Here is a 7,931-nt window from a genome sequence, read left to right as displayed (position 1 = left end):
CTAATCAGTGCCAATATAGTGGTACGCCAAAAGAAGATCCCAACGAACATCTTCGTACGTTTAAAAGAATTTGTACACTATTCAAAATCCGAGAAGTGGAAGATGAGCAGATCTATCTCATGTTATTTCCCTGGACTTTAAAGGGAGAAGCCAAAGATTGGTTAGAATCGTTACCTGAAGGGGCGATTGACACATGGGATGTCTTAGTTGAAAATTTTCTTCAAAGATTCTTTCCGGCATCTAAAGCCGTGAGACTTCAAGGAGAAATTGTTACGTTCGCGCAAAAGCCAAATGAAACATTATATGAGGCATGGACAAGATTCGGAAGGATGTTGAGAGGATGTCCTCAACATGGTTTAGACACTTATCAAATAGTACAAATATTTTACCAAGGTGTCAATGTTGCTACAAGAAAAGACATCGACATAACAGCTGGTGGTTCCATTATGAAGAAAACCGCAACTGAAGCTTACAAAAATATTGATAACACAGCCTCCCACTCTCATGAGTGGCACCAAGAGAAAGATATATATCGTTCATCTAAAGCGGCTAGAGCCGATTCTAGCCATAACTTTGATTCCGTTTCCGCAAAAATAGATGCTTTCGAGAGACGAATGGAAAAGATGAATAAAGATATTCACGCAATACGAATCAGTTGTGAGCAATGCGGTGGACCACACTTAATGAAAGACTGTCACATTGAACAAACGATGGAACAACGTGAGAATGTTGTCTACATGAACCAAAGGCTGGAAAATAGTTATCAGAATAATTATCAACCGCCAAGGCTAAACTTCAATCGAAATCAAAACATTCTTTACAATCCAAATGGAACCAACAATAACTCGTACAACCAACAAGGTACGAATAACCAACCAACTCAAAACAACACTTTCAATCAACAAAGACATGGCTTGTATAAACCACCACAACAAACCGAAGAGAAAAAGTCAAATCTGAAAGAAGTGGTATTTAAGCTAGTTGAATCTCAAACACAATTTATTGAAACTCAAACTCAAATGAATGAGAGGTTTGATCAGTCATTTAGAACTCAACAAGCTTCTATTTTGAATCTAGAAAAACAAGTAGGTACTCTTGTTAGATTGATGAGTGAAAGGAAACAAGGAAAGCTACCGAGTAATACTGAAGTAAATCCTCGGAATGAAAATGTTAATATGGTTTCAACAAATTCTGAAAAACCAGCATCAGAAGATGGGAAGGTTTTAGATGAGAGTAACAATGAAGAAGTTACACCACCACCACCCGAGTATGTAAAGCCAGTGGTGGCACCATACAAACCACCCATCCCGTTTCCAAGAAAAGGAGTTGAGTATGAGCAAGTAATAAGTAATAAAGTTTGTGATACCTCTGGAAAGAAGAAGAAGAAGAATAAAAAAGTGCAAGAAACAAAAACAGTAGAAGTAAACCCGGTGAAGACAGTTCCACCAAATCCTCCACCTAGGGTAGGTGATCCGGGTGAATTTATTGTTCCTTGTCTACTTAGTGACTGTGTCATGTATGATGCACTAGCAGATTTAGGTTCAAGTGTGAGTGTTATGCCTCTTTTATTATATAAGAGATTAGGTGTAGGTGAGTTAACTCCAACGGATATGAGTGTTCGACTCTTTGATCAAACCATTAAGCACCCAGTTGGAATTGCTGACAACCTACCCATTCAAGTAGGCAATTTAACCTTTCTAGTCGAATTCATTGTCATTGACATAGAAGAGGACCCAAACATTCCTCTAATTTTAGGTCGACCATTCTTAGCGTCCACCGGGGCGTTATTTGATGTAAGAAAGGGTAGAATGACACTTAGTAATGATGAGAAATCGATCACCTTTATGATTCGAAAGTCTAAATATCCACAAACCAAAACCGTTGAACCAATAAAAACGATTGGTAAGAACCATGTTGTTTTACCAACTCCAACGGTAGTGCTTAACAATAATAAAACGCCTAAGTGTGGGGAAGATGAAGTAACACCTAATGATGACATGATAACAAAGAACCCCGTTGTTGATACGAAATTAGATAATCCCGTTATTAATAGTTCAATGAAGAAACTTATTAAACGGATTCGCGATGCTAGAACCAAGGGGAACTTTAAGTTATGTAACCGATTAGTATCCAATCTGTCGCCTAAAGAAAAGGCGAAGCTAGTTGAAATTGTGGATATAACACATGAATCCGACCAATGGCTTAAAGAAAAAGTCACGGATATGCAAGTTGATTATGGACCAAGAGAAATTGACGATGAAGCTAATCACAATTTTGACACCACAGCTACCTAAGTGTGGGGAGATTCAAATGTTCTAAAAAGAAAATGCTGTCTATAATTAGTTGTTCTGTTCTCGTGTAGTTCCGAGAATGGAATCCGATTGGTCTTTTCCGCTAGCAGACACTAAAGAACTAGTTTTCTTCCCCCATTCTGAATTTTTTTTTGTTTTGTAGGTTTTATATTAAATTAATATGCTTTTTAAAATTTATGTTTTGTGTGTTTTTTTTTTAAAAACAAAAATGTACTTTATTTCATTAAGTTAAAAAAATGATTTCTAAAATTCGTCGTGAGTTGAAGATTAGGTCGTTGAACCAAAATTGTTTTACCCGAGGGCGGGATGAAAAATTTTGTTATCATTATTTTTAATTTTATTGATTTAAAGTATGCCAAAAATTACTATGTTTTATAAATTTTTGAACGTGGGGTTATATACCAAACTTCAAAAATATGTATATATGTTTGTATTTTATGTTATGTACAAAACAGGGTAAAACAGCGCACTTTTAAAGACTAGCATTAAGTTCAGCAAAAGCTAATAATTTTGACGACAATATCAAATGTGAAATAACAACAATATGTTTGCAAACTCGGTATTTTTAATCACTTTTCTACGCTAATCACCCTCATGAATTTATAATTGTAGTCTGATTTCATGCAAATGAGGGCATTGCATGATCTCAAGTGTGGGGAAGGGTTATAAATTCTCTCGGGTTTACGCTTGGTTTATTTGCCAAATTTTGTAAAAATTTGAAAAATTTTCAACTAAACGAATTCAAAATCATGTTTATACATATTTATGAACGATGAAAACTAGGTGTTAATATCGAAATTATCGTTACCTCGAAAAGGACATAAATTGAGAAACAACCCAAAACGCTTAAATTCATTTAAAATGGAATTGAAGAGAATAAAAAGGCAAAGAAAGAAACTAAGTGTGGGGAGAATGTACCAAGTTATTTAATTAAAAAACTATATATCACATGTTTCTGTAAAGTTATTGCAGAGGTGCTTTTGTTTTGGACGATACTAATCAGTTTTACCCGATTTATTATAATACTTTTGAAAGAAAAGATGGATCTACACGATGAATCAATTCCATCATTAAAAGGAAGTAAAGTCTTCCGAAAAAGACACACGCTTCTTAATTTAGGTCAAGAAGTTGTCGTCCAGACCAGCTGTAGGTTGACGAAAAATCTAGAAAAGTCATCTCTAAAATCAGCAGGAAATCCACGGACCTCAGCATCAAACAGGGTCGCCAAGTGGTCAGATTTATCCTAACCATGAGAAGGATTTATCTCGTACAATGGGGAGGCACCGTGCAAATTAGCTTGATAAGACTAATGAATCAGATCCCCAGAAAGGATAATCTCCTTAAAGATCAAAAATCAGCTTTTAAGCCTGATATTACTCAATCCTTGAGATTGACCTTAAAGATTGAGAATTAAAACTCATGGAATTCAATGATATCTAAACTCGAGCTTGAACGAGAAAATATTTTGATCAAAATTACAAACCGATTTGTTTTCTGAAAACCCATTTTCAATGCGTTCATTACCATTGAACGTAAAATCCTGGGAATTCACCTAGAATTCATTAGGTCACCTGAACCAAATCGGGTGTCAACCGTAAGAACGGTGGTTGCATAGCATGGTCGGAGACAAGACCTTGTGCCAGACCAAAAAAATTATAGGATGATCTTTACTATTGCTCCTACCAAGGATAGTTCTAGCATCCGACACGTTAATAAGACCATAATCATTTGCATGTCACGGGACATTGCCTTAACAGTTTCTTGTTCATCGCTTTCCTTTACAACCGGACGGTAGTTTACCGAAAGGTAATATACGGAACAAGTAAACTGGATGTGTGCTTTCCAATACCGGGATAGTAGTGGATAACACGAACCTAAAAGTTTTTAGCCAAAATATTGATCCACAAATAAATTTTGCAACACCGATGGTGGATCAAATCAGAAAACTTATCTAGGGTAAAATCTAGATTGAATTTTCAAAAGATCAAATGTTTTCATAAAGATCCAATTTCCTTAAGGATCTACATTTTTATAGTCATGTGGGACTGTAAACTGCCTTTCAAATGTGCACTTTGCTTTGAAAACCGAAAGTAAGTCGGCTATTTGATTGCAAGTGTCGTTGACCTGAACCCGAGGCAACTGTGGATGGCACAACCACCTTCAACCATGGTTCTATCGTTACTATCATTGTTTATACCGCTCTATCAAAATCACTGATGTACAAAGTGTGAAGAATAAAGAAGTGATTCGTGTGATTTGTATTATCTTATTTCAAGACTGTATTGCTTGAGGACAAGCAACGCTCAAGTGTGGGGATATTGATAAGGCTAAAAAGGAACATATATTTCATAGCATTATCCCTCAAGAAAGACAAAATTTTAGTTGCAATTGTTCTATTTTCAAGTAATATTTGTTTATATTAAATAAGTGCGAAGACAAAAGGCAGATTCGACGAATTGAAGACACAAAGGTCCGAAAAGCTAAAAAGTACAAGATACAATTAAAGTGGTTCAATTTATTGATGAGAAACGTCTAAAAATGACAAGAGTACAAGTTACAAAACGCAAAGTACAAGATATTAAATTATACGAAAGGACGTTCGAAAATCCGGAACCGGTACCCGAGCCAACTCTCAACGCTCGACGCAACGGTGTAAAAAGTACAAGTCAACTATGCACAAGAATATAATATAATATTTAAATAATTCATAATAAGAATAATATTAAATAATAAAAAGTTGTTAATTGAGCATAGTTCAGGGGTCATAAGTGAAAATTTCAATTTATCATTTGCCTATAAAAGGCCATCTAAATCGATGATTTAGATACACCTTTTTCTATCTTTTTCTTATTTATCAATATCTATATTCTATATCTCTATCATAATGTTAACTTAATAAGATATAACAATAATCTTAATTTTAATTTTAAATTATGATAATAATAAGATTTATGATAGAGATCGTTTGAGTGTGTAAGTCGAAATTCTGTCCGTGTAACGCTACGCTATTTTTAATCATTGTAAGTTATGTTCAACCTTTTTACATTAATGTATCGTAACTAAGTTATTATTATGCTTATTTGAGCCGAAGTAATCGTGATGTTGGGCTAAAATATTAAGAAGGGGTTATTGAACTTTGGACCATAATTAAGGTTTGGGCAAAAGACCGACACTTGTGGAAATTGAACTATTGACTATTAATAGATGGGGGGTATTGTCTAATTGAGTGACAACTCATTGGAGTCTGTCGAACCTATCTTCAAATTAATTAACCTAATAATTAATAATGATTATGGTTGTCCTATTTAGTGATGTTCATATGGAATCTGTTATAATCATTTAATTAATCAATTGGGTTGGGTAATTGATTATTCATTCTGATCAAGTGGATGAATTAATATTCATAAACTAATTAAAACAGGGGTGGATTACATACAGTGATAACTGGTGTAATTGTTGACAGAAGTGATAACTGCGTCACAGTTTAAATCCTTAATCAGTTGGAATATTTGACTTCGGGTATAAGGGTAATTTGACGAGGATACTCGCACTTTATTTTTATGACCGATGGACTATTATGGACAAAAACCAGATAGACGTATCAAATAAACCAGGACAAAGGACAATTAACCCATGGTAATAAATTAAAATCAACACGTCAAACATCATGATTACGGAAGTTTAAATAAGCATAATTCTTTTATTATATTTCTCATCGTATCTTTATTTACTGTCATTTTATTACTCGCAATTTTATTTACTGTCATTATTTTACGCACTTTAATTATCGTCATTTATCTTTACGCTTAAAATATAGAATCGACAAACCGGTCATTAAACGGTAAAACCCCCCTTTTATAATAATATTACTACTTATATAATTATATATATTTTGTATAAATATAGTTAAAAATATAGTAAGTATCACCAGCTCCCTGTGGAACGAACCGGACTTACTAAAAACTACACTACTCTACGATTAGGTACACTGCCTATAGTGTTGTAGCAAGGTTTAGGTATATCCCATCCGTAAATTAATAAAACTTGTGTCATATTTTGTAGTATTTTGTATTAAAAATAATACTATTTCGTACCCTCACGCTACATCATCAACTGGCTGAAGGAGATGAAAGCAGAGATCGTATGTTACAAAAATGCAATTCGCATTGTACGAGAAGAAGGAGAACCCTTAATGGTGTACGGAGAAAAGGGCAACACGAAGCTATATCTTATTAGTAATTTGAAGGCACAAAAACTAATAAGAAAAGGTTGCTATGCTATTCTAGCACACGTCGAGAAAGTACAAACTGAATAAAAGAGCATCAATGATGTTCCCGTCGCAAAAGAATTTCCCGATGTATTTCCGAAAGAATTACCGGGACTACCTCCACATTGATCTATTGAATTTCAAATAGATCTTGTACCAGGAGCTGCACCAATAGCTCGTGCTCCTTACAGACTCGCACCCAAAGAGATGAAAGAACTGCAAAGTCAACCGCAAGAACTATTAGAGCGTGGTTTCATTTGACCAAACACATCACCATGGGGAGCTCCTGTTTTGTTTGTTAAGAAGAAGGATGGTACATTTAGGTTGTGTATTGACTACAGAAAGTTGAATAAACTTACCATCAAAAACCGTTATCCACTACCGAGAATTGATGACTTATTTGATCAACTACAAGGCTCGTCGGTTTATTCGAAAATCGATTTACGTTCTGGATATCATCAAATGCGAGTAAAGGAGGATGATATTCCAAAAACTGCTTTTAGGACGCGTTATGGTCATTACGAGTTTATGGTTATGCCGTTTGGATTGACTAACGCACCAGCTGTGTTCATGGACCTTATGAACCGAGTGTGTGGGCCATATCTTGACAAGTTTGTCATTGTTTTCATCGATGACATACTTATTTACTCAAAGAATGATCAAGAGCACGAAGAACATTTGAGAAAAGTGCTAGAAGTATTGAGGAAAGAAAAACTGTACGCTAAGTTTTCAAAGTGTGCATTTTGGTTGGAAGAAGTTCAATTCCTCGGTCACATAGTGAACAAAGAAGGTATCCAGGTGGACCCGGCAAAGATCGAAACCGTTGAAAAGTGTGAAATCCCAAAAACTCTGAAGCATATACGTCAATTTTTAGGATTGACTGGTTACTACAGAAGATTCATCCAAGATTTCTCCAAAATAGCAAAACCCTTGACTGCATTAACGCATAAAGGGAAGAAATTTGAATGGAAGGATGAACAAGAGAAGGCATTTCAGTTATTGAAGAAAAAGCTAACTACGGTACCTATATTGTCATTGCCTGAAGGGAATGATGATTTTATGATTTATTGTGACGCATCAAAATAAGGTCTCGGTTGTGTATTAATGCAACGAACGAAGGTGATTGCTTATGCGTCTAGACAATTGAAGATTCACGAACAAAATTATACGACTCACGATTTGGAATTGGGTGCTGTTGTTTTGGCATTAAAGACTTGGAGGCATTATTTATATGGAGTCAAAAGTATTATATATACCGATCACAAAAGTCTCCAATATATATTTAATCAGAAGTAACTAAATATGAGACAACGCAGGTGGATTGAACTGTTAAATGATTATGATTTTGAGAT

The 7,931-nt window shown here is 34.9% G+C and overlaps 1 non-coding gene across 1 annotated transcript; it reads right to left on the bottom strand.

Annotated features, from left to right (window-relative positions):
• Window positions 1-251: 251 nt before the first annotated feature.
• On the bottom strand, window positions 252-358 carry LOC139856687 (small nucleolar RNA R71). Its single transcript, XR_011762152.1, has one exon. It is a non-coding gene; the product is annotated as a small nucleolar RNA R71 (small nucleolar RNA).
• Window positions 359-7,931: the final 7,573 nt, after the last annotated feature.

This window comes from Rutidosis leptorrhynchoides, chromosome 6, assembly GCF_046630445.1.
Source record: "Rutidosis leptorrhynchoides isolate AG116_Rl617_1_P2 chromosome 6, CSIRO_AGI_Rlap_v1, whole genome shotgun sequence".
In the NCBI taxonomy this organism is placed as follows: Eukaryota; Viridiplantae; Streptophyta; class Magnoliopsida; order Asterales; family Asteraceae; genus Rutidosis; species Rutidosis leptorrhynchoides.
Note: the sequence above shows the minus strand (reverse complement) of the source record. Positions and strands in the feature narration are given on the sequence as shown.